An 18,892-nucleotide genomic window follows, 5' to 3' on the forward strand; every position below is an offset into this window, starting at 1 on the left:
AGGTGGCTTAAAACAACAGAATTTTCATTTCTCGCAGTTCTGGAGGCTAGAAGACAAAAATCAAGGTTTTGGCAAGGCTCGGCTCCCTCCCTGGGCTCCAGGGCAGAGTCTGTCCTTCAACTCCTCCAGCTGCTGAGGGCTCCAGGTTTTCCTGGGCTTGTGGCCACATCACTCCAATTTCTGATCCCGTGGTCACATTGCTACCACCTCTTCATTCTCAAAACTCCCACAACTTTTCTTTTATTAGGTCATCTGTGATTGCATTTAGGGCCCATGCAAGTAATTCAGGATAAGCTCCTCCTTTCAGGATCCTAAATTTAGTAACATCTTGTGCCATATAATATAATATTTTCGGGGTCTGGGATCAGCATGTGAATGTATTTTTTGAAGGAGCCACTTGTCAGCCCCCTGACACCCCCCATCCTTCTCTGTCCTGCTCTGTGCCCCATGAAGCTGTTACGGTGATATGATCTGGACTCCTCGTCATGGTGGCTTGACGTTGGGTTTGGCCAATGGGAGTCATTAGCAAGTGTCAGAGGGCGGGGAGGAAAAGCGGTTGAGGTATTTCTTCTCCTTTCCTCCCGGCTTTAGCACCATGGTCTGACAGCAACTATGGCCCCTCCAGAGCTGTAACCTCCTTCTGGACTCCTATAACATTATCTAGGCCTGAGGTTCCACTCTTGCTGTCCTTAGGTGCCTCAATAGTCCTCCTAAATGCCCCCAACCCCACCTACATCCCTGTAAGTAGTGTCTTCATCAAATTATTTTCAAAACTCCAGCTGAGTGTACCTTCAGTTTCCTGCCACGATCTTGCTGGATACAGATATGGAGAGGCAACAATTTAATTTCCAGAACAGACAGACTCAGGGTGCTTCAATCTAAGTTTAAGTAATGACCGGTGGGAACTGGAAGGTGATTCAGCACACAACACGGCCATCGCAGCTGGGCTATCTTGCGGCCTCTTCCACAGTAAATATCTGTTGCTCTGCACTCTAATTACTTATGACTGGGACTCTGCTTCTGCTGCCCTTGCTGCTAAGTACTTTCTATTCTTTTCTCTATCTCGCAGCTCCGATTGCATCATGGTTTCTGAGGCCATGTGACTTCAGTTTTCTTCCTTCCCTCTGTGGATCTTTTAGCTTCTGCCCGTCGCTAACTGCTGACTCCCTCCCCGTATTTCATATCCAACTCCCCCAAAGGACCTGACTGGGTTGGCGGCTCACCACCAAGTACAGACTGTTGCAGAACTTTTCTTGGCAAGCCACCACATCAGCATAGGCTTATTGCCCTGGGTTAGATACCTGCTCCTGGAACAAGTGGTTTTGTTTGGAATGGCAGAGTAAGTTGATAAATAATTTGGTTTCCTGACTATTAGACACCCCAAGGGGGTTCTAGATGGGGCAGGTATTCGGATGCTTTTAGGCAGTTGTCAAAATCCAGAGGAATTTCTGTTTTCCAGTGTAGGATGAAGGCTAGTTTTGAGCTATTCGTTCAGAGTCTTTTTATGACCAAGGATAAATATTTTTATTTTCTTCCACATACACTGCACCTTTTGGGAGGTAATACACAAATTCTATCAGTTACAGTGATAAGACTGAAATTTATTATCAGCTACGATTATCTTCTAGAATACACTCTTGGACCCTTGACCCCTGGCTTTGAGCCAGGAGAATTTAGAAAGTGGTGGTTCCACTTGGAGAAATGGAGCCTGAAAATCTTAGCCTCTGTTTTACAGAAAATAGAACTCAAACCCAGAATTAACGCTCATGTTTTATTTAGAAGATGCAATGCCAGGGCAGTAAGAGTGAGAGAAAAAGGGAAGGGAGACAGAGAAAGACAGGAAGCACTGCAAGATGATGTCTGAAATATCTGAACTATGACCTGTGTGTCCATGCAGAATCCCTCCAGTTACTATATGGTGAAACCATGCTCAGGTAGATTCTTGGGAGGGAGAAAGGAAAAGGAGTCCATCTTTGTGGTTCCCTCCCATTTAACCACTGATCAAGATTCACCACACCAGGAGTTACGTTCCTCACACTTTTAGGTTATATAATATGGTCCCACTGTTGGTCTCTCAGCAAGCCACATGCTCTCTAGTATGGCCTTTAATCCTGGTTGGGGAGTAGAGAGGGAAACCAGAAATCCGTGGTGTGACACTGGTGAGGCTGGTCACTCGGTGGCAGTCAAGGTGAGGATGAGGCCAGGAAAGTGGCAGATAAGTCCAGCTTTAGGTTTGGGGCCTACATGGGCCCAAGGAAAGCAGGTCAGTTGCAGCAGAGGCAGAGACAGAGTAAGCAAGGAAATGATGACAAGAGAATCTGATGAGGCACATAAGATGTGTCTGATATACTCAACGTTACAAGGAAGGATATGGCTGAAACTTGGAGGTATGTCCAAAAGGCAGTTGGAAATTCAGAACTGGACTACCCCCAGAAAGAACATGTTTTGAGAGTTACAGAAGGAATAACCATAGAGAATTATATTCCCGGAGAGCATAGAATAAAGGAAGAGGAAATAGGCAGAGCTGTGCTTAAATTGCAGCTGTGTGTGATCTCGGGCAATTAAAAAAAATTATTTATTATTTGAGAGAGCGAGAGAGTGAGCAAAAGTGGGGGAAAGGGGTAGAGGGAGAGTGAGGGAGAAGCAGACTCCCCACTGAGCCGGGAGCCCGACAGGTGGCTTGATCCCAGGACTTTGAAATCATGACCTAAGCTAAAAGCAGACACTTACTTGACTAAGCCACCCAGGCACCCTGATATTGGGCAATTTAACTTCATCTTTTAAAGCCTTAGTTTCTTTATCCATAACATGGGGATGATGATACTTTACAGTTCATGCTTCCGAAGCATTTGGCACAGTGCTAGGCATACAATAAATGCTAGATAAACTAGCAATTATGATCATTAATAGCATTCCTGGGTGACTGTAACCTTCCCAGGTTTCTCTTCTCCAGACTGACTCTGTCAGCACTGATCCTAAGTGCTCCTGGAGCAGGGTTGGTGATTCATGCCTCAGTCCTTTAATTCCTCTCAAAGACAGCTGCCTCTGGACCCCTGCAACTCTTGAAGTCATGGAGCCCCAGGGAAGGTGGGTGGCCCCATATGGGGTGCTGACATATTAAGCCCCAAGAAAGCAGCACCACTAACCCATCATTTTTGGTAAGAAATAGGACATATCTTAAAGAGCCCATTTGTTTCTATACACTTTTTTTGTCCCTTTGAAGTAGGAAAAGAAAGTTTTTTGGTCAAAACTTTGCCCTGGTACCCCCCAAGAAAGCACAGCCAAATACATAAGTGTTGCTAGGTGTTTACAGTAAAGAGTTCTCGTAAGGCTTTAGAACAGAAGACATTCCTCTTTACACAAATGGTATTTGATGGGGTATCATCTCTGGATTCCACAAATCAAGTTTTCTTTTTTCCCAGAAGTTGAAATTCTTTTGAATTTGCATCAGCATAGGAAATGCCAGATACTTTAAATACTTAAAGTATGTAAATGATTTGGAAATTTCTGGAACAACAACAGAAACAAACACATATCACTCTTCTGTTCAAAATCCCTATCGCTCAGTACAAAATCCCAAATCCTTATCAATGGCCTCTGATGAGCTATGGGAACCTGTCCCCCATTACTGGACCTCATCTCTTACTGCTAGGAGGCAGGATGGCACCCTTTGGTGCTGCAAAGCCCCCAAAACCTCTAGAGATGGATTACTGAGCCCTACCAACGGTTACATCATTTGGGGGTGGTTTGTTAACCTTCTCGTGCTTTGGTTTTATCATCTGGGAAAAATAAACAACAATATCCACTTCACATAGTTGTTGGGAGGATTAGTTACTATTTTTAAGTGCTTTAAAATACTGCTACTAGCAAGGACTAGCTAAGTGTTTGTTAGATAAATAGCACACTTCCCCTTCTTCATGCACTCCAGCTACACTGGCCTCCCTGCTGTGCCTCCAGCAGGCCAAGTGCACTCCTGCCCAAGGGCCTTTGTATTTGCTGTTCTCTCAGACGGCCACCTGACCACTTTCCTCACTTCCTTTAAGTCTTCCTTCAGAAGTATCACCTTTTGAGTGATGACAAGCCCTATTTCAAACTGCAGTCCCCTCCTGTACACCCCTACTTTCTTTCTTTTTCTCATTAGCACATATCTACTTCTAATGCTAAATAAAATTTGCAGATTTATCTGTTTTTCACCTATCTCCCCCAACAAAAAGGTAAATAAGGGCAAGGCTATTGGGATTTTTTGTTTGTTGGTTTTTTGTTTCTTGAGAGCAAGAGAGAGCATGGATGAGCAGGGTGGGGGAGGAGTGCAGAAAGAGAAGAAATCTTAAGCAGGCTCCATGCCCAGGACAGAGCCCAATGTCGGGCTTGATTTCATGACCCTGAGATCATGACCTGAGCTAAAATCAAGAGTTGGATGCTTAAGTGACTGAGCCACCCAGGGGCCCCAGGAATATTTGTTTTATTCTTTGATGTATCCTGAGTGCCCAGAATATTACATGGGACATAGTAGGTGCTCAATACCATTTGTGGGATGTTTTCAGATGAACAAATTGAGTCTACTTTAAAGATTGATTTGTAAATGAGCTTCTTAATATGCATGTAAAATGCAAAAGATCTCCCCAAAAGTTGTTCTCTTAAGTTGAATAGATATGACTTCCTTCTCACAATATGGTATAAGAAATGGATTAGGAAACTTTCTTTTCCCCAAAGATACTTAAAGGTAAATTTTAGCTAACACTTGGGTTGAGCTATCTCTAATTCCTAGGGAGCATACTCTGAATTAATGAAATTGACCGACACCTAATTAATTGCTAGTGGACTCTGTGGCACTGTCACTTATCCTGCATGACCTAGAAATTAGTAGGATATGGAAAGGGAGAACTAACGGACACCCTCTCTAGATCAGGTAAGCAGTGGGGCTCAGACCTGTTAGGCAAGTATCCTCATCGCTATTGTACAGATAAACAAACCTATGCCTACGGAGACTCTAGATCACATACCTGATAGGTGATACAAGCCAAGATTCAAACCACCAGTTTACAAAATCCATACTCTTTCCAGTATCTCACTTTAAACCTCTGAGTTCTCATTTGTAATATATAGTAACATCACTTAGGCACAGACTTATTATGACATTTCAAATAACATATGTAAAACAGTATACTCAATAAATGACAGAGTGGTTGTTTTTTTTATTATTATTATTACTTTTTTTAATGGCTGTACTTTAGGAACGATGATGAGACTTTTCCCCTGGGGAACAATCACATAGCCTCCCCAAGGAGAAAATTTAAGCCCTGACTTATGGGGACAGCAGAAGTAGGTCCTATGGGATAGATTAGTGGGAGTAGTCATGTTACATATTAATAAGAAGAATTTTAAATTCAATGAAAGCTTAAATACTTATGGTACATTTTTCAGTAAGAGTTGACTTTAGGGACTCTTGCTAGTCAAATTTGAGACAATCTGATCACCTCCATTTTGTTTGTATGGTTGTATGAAAATGATGGTTGTAGTCAGAATGGCTAAAATTAACAAGTCAGGAAATGACAGATGCTGGCGAGGATGCGGAGAAAGGGGAACCCTCCTACACTGTTGGTGGGAATGCAAGCTGGTGCAACCACTCTGGAAAACAGCATGGAGGTTCCTCAAAATGTTGAAAATAGAACTACCCTATGACCCTGCAATTGCACTGCTGGGTATTTACCCTAAAGATACAAACGTAGTGATCCGAAGGGGCACGTGCACCCGAATGTTTATAGCAGCAATGTCTACAATAGCCAAACTATGGAAAGAACCTAGATGTCCATCTACAGACGAATGGATAAAGAAGATGTGGTATATATACACAATGGAATACTATGCAGCCATCAAAAGAAGTGAAATCTTGCCATTTGCGACGACGTGGATGGAATTAGAGGGTATCATGCTTAGCGAAATAAGTCAATCAGAGAAAGACAACTATCATATGATCTCCCTGATATGAGGGAGAGGAGATGCAACTGGGGGGTTGAGGGGGTAGGAGAAGAGTAAATGAAACAAGATGGGATTGGGAGGGAGACAAACCATAAGTGACTCTTAATCTCACAAAACAAACTGAGGGTTGATGGGGGGAGGGGGTTGGGAGAGGGGGGTGGGGTTATGGATATTGGGGAGGGTATGTACTATGGTGAGTAGTGTAGTAGTAGTAGTAGTAGTAGTATGCTGTGAAGTGTGTAAACCTGGCGATTCGCAGACCTGTACCCCTGGGGATAAAAAAAATATATGTTTATAAAGCTGTAAAAAAAAAAAAAAAAAAAAGAAAAAGAAAAAAGAAAGGATGAATACCCAAGTTTTGTAGCAACATGGACGGGACTGGAAGAGATTATGCTGAGTGAAATAAGTCAAGCAGAGAGAGTCAATTATCATATGGTTTCACTTATTTGTGGAGCATAACAAATAGCATGGAAGACAAGGGGAGATGGAGAGGAGAAGGGAGTTGAGGGAAATTGGAAGGGGAGGTGAACCATGAGAGACTATGGACTCTGAAAAACGATCTGAGAATTTTGAAGGGGTGGGGGGTGGGAGGTTGGGGGCACCAGGTGGTGGGTATTGTAGAGGGCACGGATTGCATGGAGCACTGGGTGTGGTGCAAAAATAATGAATACTGTTATGCTGAAAAAATAAAAAATTAAAAAAAAAAAAAAAGAAAATGATGGTTGTATATAAAGAAAAAGCCACACATTCAAAGTGATTAAAAAGAGGGGAGGAGAGAAGAGATGGGGTACAAAATAGGAAAACAAAACTTTCTTCTTTTCAGAAGAATGCCAGCTAATAAATGCTGAAGAAATGGTGAGGTTTAAGAAAAACACTGCTATGCAATCCCCAATGTAATAAACTCATTCAGTCACAGACTATATGTGGATGGATAAAACCTTTGGGTGAAGGGTTGATGGGTATTATGGGTTGAATTGTGTTTCCCAAGAAAGGTGTGTTGAAGTCTTACCCCAGGACCCTAGAATATGATCTTATTTGGAAATAGGGTCATTGCAGATGTAATTTGTTAAGAGATGAGGTCATCCTGGAATAGGATGGAACTCTAATCCAGTTTGACTGGTGTCCTTCCAAGAAGATGGTCATGTGAAGACACAGAGAGACAGGGAGGATGCCATGTGAATACGGAGGCTGAATTGAAATGCTGCAGTTGCAAGCCAAGGAATGTCTAGGGCTGCCAGAAGCTAGAAGGGGCAAGGAAGAATTCTCTCCTATAAGTTTCAGAGAGAGCTCCGCCAACACATTGTTTTTATACTTCTCATCTTCAGAACTATGAGACATTTCTGTTGTTTTAGCCACTCAATTTGTGGGTACTTTGGTATGACACCCCTAGGAAACTAAAACAATGGCACACAGGGTGGCAGTGCACCAAAGCATCACCCCACATATCCAAAGCATGGATACTTCATCAAGTTATCGCAACTTAACATCACTAATAGTGGGACAACCTGACATCGTATTCCTTCTGATATGATGCTGTAAGAGGTACATGATATCACTTTGATAGACTGATTGCAGTAGGCCCAGACTCTTTCCCTCCTTACGCACATTCCTTACAATGTGACTCCCATTAAGAGGTAGAATTCATTTCTCTATCACTTGAATATAGGCTGGCTTTGTTATCTTCATGTGACAATATAATGCAGTTAAAGTGAAAGAGTGCCAGTTCAAGCCTAGGCCTTGACAGATGTTACATACTTCCACTTTCTTTTGGACTCTACCTCTCCCATGAGAATAGGCCTGGGCTAGCTTGCTAAGTGTGAGAGATGAATGAAGCTGAGCCCAATCACCCCAGTTGACCTGGGATCCTAGACCAGCCAGCCCCCAGTCAACCTGCCAAATGACTACAGATCCATTAATGAATCCAGCTAAAATCAGCTGAGCCCAGCCCAGATCAGCAGAACCTACATAGTCAATGGTAGAATGCCTCTGAATTTGGGGGTGGGTTGGTATGGAGTAATAACTTATCATTACAATCATCTGTGTACTATTCTTGCCAAATATGTTCAAATGTAAATGAATCATGAAAAAAATCAGAAAATCCTGGAGTGTGAAACATTCTATATTACAACCAGCTTGGGCATTACAAGTCCGTGTCATGAAAAACAACAACAAAAAAGTGAGGAGACTGTTCTAGATAGACTAGAACAAGGTTTTTCAATCTCAACACTAATTGACATTTTGGGTTAGCTAATTCTTTGTTGTGGGGGGTTGTCTATGTATTGTAGGACACTTAGCAGGCATCCATGGTCTCTAACCACTACATCTCAGTCATGACAATGAAAAGCTGAATGTTCACCCTGGGACCCTGGACTAGAGACAAAATCAAATGCAATTGTATGAACCTTGTTAAGATCCTAGATCCAACAAAAAAAGATGGCCATAAAAGACATTGAGGACAATTAGAGAAATTTAAATGTGGAATTAAAGATATCAAATCATTAATTTTCCTAGGTTTGAAAATGGCATTGCAGTTATGTAGGAGAATGCCTTTATTCTTAGGAGATGTATGCTGAATTATTTTAGTGAGGATCATAAAGTATTCAACTTACTTTCAAATGCTTCAATGCATAAAAATGTGTATTTATAGAAAGAGATAGAGCAGAGATGATAAAATGTTAACAATTGATGAATCTAGGTGAAGGATGTAAGGACATTCATTGTATCGTTCTTTTGACCTTTGTGGATTTGAAAATGTTCAAAATAAAGAATTGGGAGTAAAAAAAAGAGTTAACCTCATCTCCATTTCCTGACTCCTTAATTAATTTAATGTGATACAAAGAGTAGGCTTGTTCTAAATGAATCTGGGTGCTCATTCTTCATTGCTTGGACAATGAGCTAGCTCAGACCAGGTATGGGGGATTGGAGGCTAAGGGGGCTTCTCCCAGCCTTAGGAAGTGTCCCCAAGCTCCACTTCCTATGGGACCACTTGCTTCACTTGTGTAACATCCCAGGGGCCCAAAAGTCTAGATGTGTTTACAAGCTCATGCTGGTAAGTAGTTGGCACTAAAGTCCAGGCTGCCTGATGCCAATACAGTCTGATTATTCCCCTCACTGATAAGGCTTACTCTCACACTTACTCGCTCTATATTAAAAAAAAAAAAAAAAAATCAAAAGAGAGGCAGAGTTCCCTTCCCTGGAACACAAATCATTCTGTGGGACCAGCAGGTCAGCCAGGGACAATAAGAGAATCCTCCCTTCTTTTAAGGACTCTGACTTTATCAGTTTCCTCTTTTCATAGTAAAACCCAATTGTTTAACCTGTACTGTATGACATAGTGGAATTCAAATCAAACCCTGGTGCATTAAAGTGGCAACTGTAGCCAATCTCAAGTAATAGGTCCCTAAGTTATCCACAACTTCTGTCTAACTTGGCTACCAATCAGAGGTTCCCATGACCTCCTACTGGTCTTTAGATTCAATTATTTGCTAAAACAGCTCACAGAATTCAGGGAAACAATTATGTTTACCAGTTTATTATGTAATAAGGGATAATGTAAAGGATATAGATGAACATCCAGATGAAGAGATACACAGGGCAAGATCTGGGGTGGGGGGGACCCAAGTGCAGAATCTTCTGTCCCTAATAAATTGGGTTGCCACCCTTCCGGTAGCTGGATGTGTTCACCAATCTGGAAGCTCTCTGAACCCCATACTATTGGGATTTTCATGGAGGGTTCATCACATGGGCATCATCAATTATTAACTCCATTTCCAGCCCTTCTCCTCTCTTTGGAGAATGAGGGATGGGGCTGAAAATTCCAAGCTTATAATCATGGCTTGGTCTTTCTGGGCACCAGCCCCTATTTAGGAGCCATCCAGGACCCCACCTCAGTAGAACAAAGGACACTGCTGGGAAATTCAAAGGGATTTAAGAACTTGTATCAGGAAGTGGGATCAAAGACCAAATATTAGGACAAAAGATGCTCCTAGTGCTCTCATCACTTAAAAATTTAACAAGGGCTTTGGGAGTTCTGTGCCAGGAGCTGGGGGTTAGAAACCAATATATATTTTTTCTTTTTTTTTTTTTTAAGATTTTATTTATTTATTTGAAAGACAGAGATCACAAGTAGGCAGAGAGACAGGCAGAGGGAGAGGAAGGGAAGCAGAGCAGAGAGCCTGCTGAGCAGAGAGCCCAATGTGGGGCTCGATCCCAGGGCTCTGGGATCATGACCTGAGCCAAAGGCAGAGGCTTTAACCCAGTGAGCCACCCAGGCGCCCCTTTTTCTTTTTTTTAGAGAGTGGGAAGCAGCAGGGGAGAGGGAGAGAGAGTCTTAAGCAGGCTCCATGCCCAGCACAGAGCCTGACGCAGGGCTCAATCTCAAAACTCGGAGACCACGATCTGAGCCAAAATCAAGAGTTGGATGCTTAACCAACTGAGCCAACCAGGCACCCCCTATATATATATGTATATATGTATATATATTTTTTCCCCTATTATCTCACAACAGGGCACTGTATTATATGGTCTGCTTTGTGTAAAAATGGTGTATATATATATGCTTATGGGGAAAGAATACATAAATAGTTCATAGAAATAATAATAGTTAACTTTTTTGAAGTTTTGAAGTTTGAATTTATTTTTATGTTGCTGTGGTGTTTTACAATGAAATAAATCCACAGATTGTGCCTTGAAACATCTTTCAAAATGTCAGTCAGTATCCCTTCTGATACTTTAGTAGAAAAAAATATTTTAATTATTGAAACAGGATAAGGCTGTGTGTGGGAAACTCAATTCTAGCTAGGGATGCAACTATTCCAATAATATTGATCCATTACAGCTAGTTGTATGGTTTTCAGAACCTGGGAATGCTGGATCAGAGCAGTTACTAACCTTCTTAAGTATTGGTCACTCACCCTTCTTAAATTGCTCAGGCCAAGTGTTCAGCAAGACTCCTACTGGAACGCAACAGTAGCCCAGCAAGGAAAAAACAACGTGACAGGAAGTTTTTTTTTCTCCTCCTTCCTTCTTCCCTCTCTCCAGAGTTTCTTCAGGGACGTGGAATTGAAGACATACATCTGATCCAAAAGTACCAAGATACGAGAAAAGTTGCAAAGATGCATGGATAATTCTTGTTCTTTGTAAATGCACCATATCTGCGTCTGGCAGCTCCTCTTTAAAACACCCAAGGTACTTGTCTGAGAGGACAGCCTCTATCAGGGGAACATTTTCTGTTCCCAGTGAAGTGGCACATTCAGTTCTTGGTGCAGGCTCACTTAATTCCTATTAGTCATTTCACAGCTGTATCTCAGGAAGAGAAAATCTCAAATACTTTTGGCTGATTTCACTAACGTAAAAACAAGACCTTCCCCCATTTTCTCATAGTTTCTGTTTGTTTACAAATTTCAAGTCAGTATAACGTGTCTATTTTTGTGGCTATTTCTTCTATACGTTTTAGTTGGCTGCTGATCTAGCTACCCTGTTTCTACTCTACTTGAGTAACTAGATTTGTGGCCATAACATAACAGGGAGGGATACTGGCCCACCACCCCAGTTAGTCATTGAATTGATGGTGCAATTTTGTGTTTGTTGGCTTCTGAGTCTAAGATTATTCAGGGACACTGCTTAAAAACACAAGTCAGGGGCGCCTGCGTGGCTCAGCGGGTTAAGCCTCTGCCTTCAGCTCCGGTCATGATCTCTGGGTCCTGGGATCAAGCCCCACATCTGGCTCTCTGCTCGGCGGTGAGCCTGCTTCCCCCATCTCTCTCTGCCTGCCTCTCTGCCTACTTGTGATCTCTGTCTGCCAAATAAATAAATAAAATATTTTTAAAAATAAAAATAAATAAAAATAAAAACACCGGTCAGTTACCAAGTGAGACAATGGACTTGATCAAGGTTTGTTATTTTTTAGGTTGCTTAAGGACATTAGATGAATGCACAAATTTATTACTGTAGCATTGCTATGCATACTGAAAATGCACATACGGGATTATTATTGTAGGTTGGTTTGTGACAGCTGGCCCTGATTTCCTTATTTCCTCAAGAAGATACTTTGAACAATTATTTAAATGCCTCCTCTCTGCAATTACAATAATAATGATAATGATGATTTTGCAACTGAATATGCAATTCAGGGTGTATACACTCTACTGTTTTTAGCTTGTTTCTCTTTTTATAGGGATAACAGCTACTGTTATTGGGGTTACTGAAGAACAAACAACCATTTTTGGATTGAGGGTCATTGAACTACATGAATAAAGTAACCAAAAGCCAATAAAGAAAGTTATAAGAAAAATAAATCTTATAGTAGTATTTAAAGAAAGCTAACTACAAGCAAGTTCCCACACCCACCCCCCTTCGGACAAATACAGCATTTTCAGAACTTCATTGCTTTTATTTTTATTTATTTATTTAAAGTAATCTCTATGCCCAACAGCCTAACGTGGGGCTTGAACTCATGATCTCAAGATCAAGAGTCCCACCCTCTCCCAGCTGTCAGCCAGCACCCCCGGACTTATCTGCTTTTAAAGTTAACACCAAATACTCTATTTAGTAATTATAAATCTCTGACAACGTTTTTGTTCTATGGTATAGTTCATTAAGGAAAAGCAAGTGGAAAAGATGAAGGAGAGGAGACGTATGTGTTGTGGGTTAGAGGGAGATGATAGAGTGAAAGAAGTCAAGTCAGATGCAGAAGGAATAGGGAGATGCAAAGGGGAATGAGAGAGCAACAAGGGGAAAGAGGAACAGGACAGAAGACCAATAGTGTGGGAAAACAGCTGAAGGAGAAAGGAAGAGAGGGAGAGAGAAAAATGGGTAAACAAGGAGAGGAAAAGGACATAGTACAGGGGATTTCTCTTTCTTTTTGGGGGGGAGATTTCTCTTTCTTAAAAAAGTTATTTATTTGAGGGGCGCCTGGGTGGCTCAGTGGGTTAAAGCCTCTGCCTTCTGCTCAGCTTATGATCTCAGGGTCGTGGGATCGAGCCCCACATCGGGCTCTTTGCTCTGTGGGGAGCCTGCTTTCCTTCCTCTCTCTCTGCCTGCCTCTCTGCCTACTTGTGATCTCTGTCTGTCAAATAAATAAATAAAATCTTTAAAAAAAATTATTTATTTGAGAAAGAGAGCATGGGGGAGGGGCATAAGGAGGGAGAGAGAGAGAATATCTCAATCAGACACACCCCCCTCCCACCACACTGAGCACGGAGCCCAATGAGGGGCTCAATTCCACGACCCTGAGATCATGACCTGCGCCAAAACCAAGAAGTGGACACTCAATTGACTGAGCCCCCCAGGCACCCCCACAGTGTGGGGGATTTAAAGAACATTAGGATGAATGTGGGGTCTCTAGAGTGTGGCATTTACACCAGCATCACCTGTTACCAATTCTCTTTAAAATACCGATTAACTGTTGTTCACAACTTTAAGTACCCAAGTCGTTTTAACTGACAAAGTGGGAGAGTCAAAATGGAAATCTTGCAAGTAAGTGGATGTTCAAGCTAGCTGCCATCGAAGCATCTGGTTTCTTGATGATTACTTCTCAGGAGAAATTCCAAACAAAGGAGAGCTTAGCTGTCAGGTACCAACAGCTTCCTGCTAAGACATAAGGGGGAAAAGTTCCCAAACTTGATGGCACATAGAAATCTTTTGAGGAACTGAAGTCCTGGCTGATGGAACCCGTCCCAGGCCAGCACCTTTGGTAAATAAAACCTGCATCCATGATTTTAAGGGAAAGGGAAAAATAAAAGAACCGTTTGGAGAAATTCAAAATTAACATATCAATGCTTAGGTCCCACCCCTAATATGTAACTGTTTTGGGATGTGATATGGGGATTTTTACAAGTTTCCCATGGGATTCCAATAGGCAGCCAAGAATGAGAGCCACTGCTTAGAGGCACTTTTCTGAATGTGCTCACAAGAGAATCCCAGTATAATGCTGGTTATTTGGGGCTCTGAGAGCAGTGACCTGAGCATTAAATTGCATAAAATTAGACCAAAGGCCAGAGGTTCTCACACTTTGTGCTATATGTTTAGTAACTGACATTGCTGGAAATTGGTTGTAGAGGTGGGGGTAAAGGAGATAATTTTGAGCTTATATAGAAATATACAGGAAGATGGGGGCACCTGGGTGGCTCAGTGGGTTGAGCCAATGCCTTCGGCTCATGTCCTGATCTTGGGGTCCTGGAATCGAGCCCCACGTCAGGCTCTCTGCTCAGCAGGCAGTCTGCTTCCCCCTCTCTCTCTGCCTGCCTCTCTGCCTACTTGTGATCTCTCTCTCTCTGTCAGATAAATAAATAAAATATTTTTTAAAAAAGAAATATACAGGAAGAAAATAAAATGATCAATATAAGAAAGGTTTCTATAAAAATTTGCATTTGAGACATAATTTGGCCCAATTCCAACAGTATGAGGATAACTGGTGTCTCTTTGAAGACAAACTTTAGTTGACCTCCTCAGATTGATTTGAGATGTTGGGGAACCAGGAGAACTGGTTTGCTTCCTGTTTGTTTGTTGAACTAGATAGCTGAGTCCCCTGTCCCATGACATCTCTGTTGCCTTACTCTCTGACCTGTTCTGCATGCTGGATCTGGTTCTTTTTTCTAGTGCAGAGCCGTCTAGAATTCGCCATCACTATGCTCTCCGTCTTCTGTCATTGTCTTTCAGTTCCCTCTGTTTCAGCTGACACTGAACCTTATTTAACCTGACCACCCCCTGTGCTGATATTCTAATGCAGGAAACATAAGGGAGAAGCTGTCCCCAGTCAGCGATCCTTTCAGGTCAGTTAACATATACATATTTCCATTTAAAGTGGCTTTCTGGAGTGTAAGTTTCCTACTCCAGGAAGGGATTCTCCTATGACGACTTTCATGTGAAACAGGAAAGAAGGGTTGCCTTGTCAGAAGGCAGGGGCCAATACTTGTAGGCCTAGTCTAGATGATTCTACTATATTCTGGGTATAGCTTTAAAGATATTATCTATTAAAGATAGAAAAGATCTTTGGCCTGTGGAGATATTGGCTCCTTATGGAGCCAATGCTTCTGCTAACCACCACTATGGCCACTATTGTTACTTCATATTTTATATTTATATGCTAATCCTTTCTGGCTACTTTGTATATTTAACCCATTTAATACCCAACCAGGTGACTGTGAACTCCTTAATAGCTAGCTATATTCCCAGTATGTGGCACACGGTAAGTGACCAGTAAATATTTACTGAATGAATGGATGAACATTGCAGCCATTCAGGCAATGATGGTGAGAGCCAGCAGGATGAAGCAGGGAGGAAATGAAAGGAGCTCGGTCCATTTTCTCCTTCACAAAACCCAGGTTGAGCCCCTGAATGTGACAGTGGGACAGAAGCACTGACAGGAACCTTAAGACTTAAGAATCCCCTAAACCCATGGGGCGCCTGGGTGGCTCAGTGGGTTAAAGCCTCTGCCTTCAGCTCAGGTCATGATCTCGGGGTCCTGGGATCGAGCCCCGCATTGGGCTCTCTGCTTGGCTGGGAGCTTTCTTTCCCCCACCCTCTATCTCTGCCTGCCTCTCTGCCTACTTGTGATCTCTGTCCATCCAATAAATAAAATAAAATCTTAAAAAAAAAAAAAAAAGAATCCTCTAAACCCTAAACATTTCTACCCAGAGGGGTGGGATCATTTTTTCTGAGCCAATTTCACTTTTCCCAAAAGGACTTCTGGCTTCCAAATACACTAGGAGTCAGTGTTAATTGCTTTTTGGAATATTGTTTTGTCAGCCTCATTTAGATGTGGTAATTTGCAAAGCAACCCCCAGCAGTTGACAGTTCATCCCTAGCTGTGTGGTGTTCAGACGTCTCCTGGGATTCCTGCCCACCTTCCAGGCAGCTGGCAGTTTTTGCCGAACCAGGATATGTGCTCACCTATGTGCTCACCTGGGATTAACTTGGATCCCGTAGCACTGGTTGTGTCTGGGATTTTTCAAATTCTGAAAGGGCGAAGGCCCAACTTTACTTAATCCTGAAAATAAAAGTACGGTAACTCATAATTTAAGAATTAGCAGGCACTTTACATCAGAGTCCACACTAGGTGGAGGAGGAAATTGCAGCTCTGAGAGATTCCGGAACAAGGTCAGCTGGCTGGTAGCTGGGAAGCTAGGTGGAGAATCTGTGTTTTCGGTGTGGCACCAAACTGTGAGCTGGGGTCCTCTGCATTTATGCCTGTGTGGATGGAAGTGTTTAAGTTGACCCTGGAACAACGTGGGTTTTAACTGTATGGGTCTACTTCTATGTGGATTTTTTTTTTTTTTTTTTTTTTTTTTTTTTTTTTTAAGAAATATAGTACAGTCCTGGGGCACCTGGGTGGCTGGGTGGATTAAGCCTCTGCCTTCAGCTCAGGTCATGATCTTGGGGTCAAGGGATCGTCGGGAGCCTGCTTTCCCCCACCCTCTATCTCTGCCTGATTCTCTGCCTACTTGTCATCTCTGTCAAATAAATAAATAAAATCTTAAAAAAAAAGAAATACAATACAGTCCTGTAAATGTATTTTTCTCTTCCTTATGGTTTTAATAATGTTTTCTTTTTCTAGGTTACTTTAGCATAAGAATACAGTATATAATACACATACAAAATATGGGTTAATTCACTGTTTATGCTATCAGTAAGGCTTCCAGTCAACAGTGGGATATATGTATTTTAGCTTTTTAGGGAGTCCAAAGTTATACATGGATTTTTGACTGCACGAGGGTGAGGAGGGAAGTTGGTGCCCCTAACCCGGCCTCAAGGTTCAACTGTATTTGTCTCTTTCTGAAGCTCTTTTCCCTGGCCAGAGACTTCCTGGTCCTTCTTCACACACGCTTCAAGGTCACAGTTTGGACCAAAGTGTTTACCAAAAACCAGGCACTTATGAGATGACGAATCATTGCCAGTTCCTCCACGGCCTGTGTCTCAGCTCCGACCAAGCTCAGCAAACCGGGGATAAAGCGGTCTCTAATACCGGGAATTTCTAGGTTCGGATGCCAACAGGCAAAAGGAGGAATTCTGTAATCTCCTGCAGGCTGAAGCTGTGGTGGCTGCTGCTGCCATCTCCTGGGAGCAGAAAGACCTGAGCTTCACACCTGAAGCCAGTCTCTGAATTCACCTGGGAAGGCACAGAGGCCCCACTGGGCCTGGCTGAAGTTCCTCTGTCCTAAAAAATAAAGGGGATATCCCCTTACTTACAAATTGCTGGTATTTGCTTTTCATCCACTCCTTCTGGCAGCATTGTGCTCAAAGAAATGATTCCAAACAACAGCAAAGTTGAAATGAGCTAATACAGCAACCGTGAGGAAAGTTAAGATGAAGGCAGAACCAGTAGTCTTAGGAATACATCACATATTTCTCTTGGCCTTTTCAATCCTGAATGTATACATCTGAGAATTATGTAACAGGGCACATGTGAGTTTGACAAATCTTAAACTCCAAGAGAGTTTACTTGCAGGGCTGCCGTGTGAGGGTTCATGGAGATAATGCATGCATATTCCTGGTATGCAAGAAATTCTCAATGGGAATTATTTGGGGTCAAATTCTAATCCCCATGATGATTTTCTTCATTTACTAACCAAAAATGTATGGATAGCCCCCATGTCTTTAATTCTTTCCAGTCTTCTGATCTATAAATGATCCCTAAGCAAACTCCTTGGATTTTTTAAACTATAATCATAAATTAGTGCTATGGACTGAAGGTTTGCATTTTCTTCAAAATCACAGGTTGAAGCCCCTACCCCTTGATGTGACGGTTTTAGAAGGTGGGGCCTTTAGAAGCTGATTATATTTTGAGGAAGTCATGAAGGTGGAGCCTCCTGATGGGATTAGGGCCCTTACAAGGGAATGAGACCAGAACTCTTTTCTCTCAGCCACACAGCAAGAAGGCATCCATCTGCAAACCGGGAATAAGGATGTAGACACCAAATCTACCAGTGCCTTGATTTTGGACTTCCCAGCCGAAGTGTGAGAAATAAATGTTTGTTGTGTGAAAATTAGTGAAGGAAAACCTTACTAAAGTAGACAGAGGATAGATATACCACCCAGTGTCAGTTATAGGAAGAAGTGTCAATTACACTCCAACAGAAGAATCATCACCAGGAAAGAATCATCAGTTATAGGCCCCAAGAGGGAAAAGCTGTACATTGCATCTCCTACAAGACATTGACTTCCTCTGCAAATCAGCTAATGAGAAGTCATCACCCTAAACTCCTTCTTTTCTCCGATAGACTTTCATTCAAAACAACCCTTCCAACTTCTTCTTTTTCAACCAAATAACATCCCTCTCCTTTGCCTGCTGGACTTGTCTATGGTTTTGCTGTAGCCTGCATGTCCTGAACTATCTATCTTTGAACTCTGCTATCTCTGAATAAATTTTTATTGACAAAATAACTTAATTATTAAGGTTAATAACTAAGCCACATAGTCTATTGCATTGTTGTTACAGTAGCCTAAGCTAACTAAGACAAAAAATGGTACACAGAAGTGGGCATGCTGCTACAAAAAATACCTAAAAGTGTGGAAGCAGCTTTGGAAGTGGGTAATGAGTAGGGGCTGGAGTTTGGGGGTACATGCTTGAAAAACTCATTATTGCTGTGAGGGATTACCAAAGGCAATTCTGGCAAGAGCTCAGAGGGAAGAGAGCTGGAGAGAATGCTTTCCATTCTTTAGGAGAATACACAAATAGAATGTTGCTAGAGATATGGACAGTAAAGGCCATTCTGGTTTCAGACAGAAATGAGGAACATGCTACCAGAGACTGGAGGAAAGGTGATCTTTGTCTAAAGTGGTAAAGAATTTGTGTTCTTGTTCTTGTGTTCTGTGAAGGTAGAACTTGCAAGTGATGAAATTGGTTATCTAGCTGAGATTTCTAAACAAAGTATTGAAGGAGTGGCTTGGTTACTCCTCACTGCTTATAGGAACT

The 18,892-nt window shown here is 42.1% G+C and overlaps 2 long non-coding RNA genes across 5 annotated transcripts in view; one reads left to right on the forward strand and one right to left on the reverse strand.

Annotated features, from left to right (window-relative positions):
* The window catches only part of LOC125080823 (uncharacterized), a 104,879-nt gene that overhangs the window by 77,279 nt on the left and 8,708 nt on the right, over positions 1-18,892 (reverse strand). For 2 of the 3 annotated variants that reach the window (XR_007121492.1, XR_007121493.1), the window contains one exon: positions 10,893-11,054. The exons of the other annotated variant lie outside the window; for it this stretch is intronic. This is a non-coding gene — a long non-coding RNA (uncharacterized LOC125080823). The remainder of the gene's footprint in view (positions 1-10,892; positions 11,055-18,892) is intronic. 3 annotated transcript variants of the gene reach the window in all.
* Positions 1,114-17,385, forward strand: LOC125080825 (uncharacterized). Of its 2 annotated transcripts, none has more exons than XR_007121504.1 (3): positions 1,114-1,339; positions 1,780-1,934; positions 16,759-17,385. It is a non-coding gene; the product is annotated as an uncharacterized LOC125080825 (long non-coding RNA). The 2 variants fall into 2 exon arrangements; XR_007121503.1 differs by lacking the exon at positions 16,759-17,385 and adding an exon at positions 12,155-12,249.

This window comes from Lutra lutra, chromosome 11, assembly GCF_902655055.1.
Source record: "Lutra lutra chromosome 11, mLutLut1.2, whole genome shotgun sequence".
Lineage (NCBI taxonomy): Eukaryota > Metazoa > Chordata > Mammalia > Carnivora > Mustelidae > Lutra > Lutra lutra.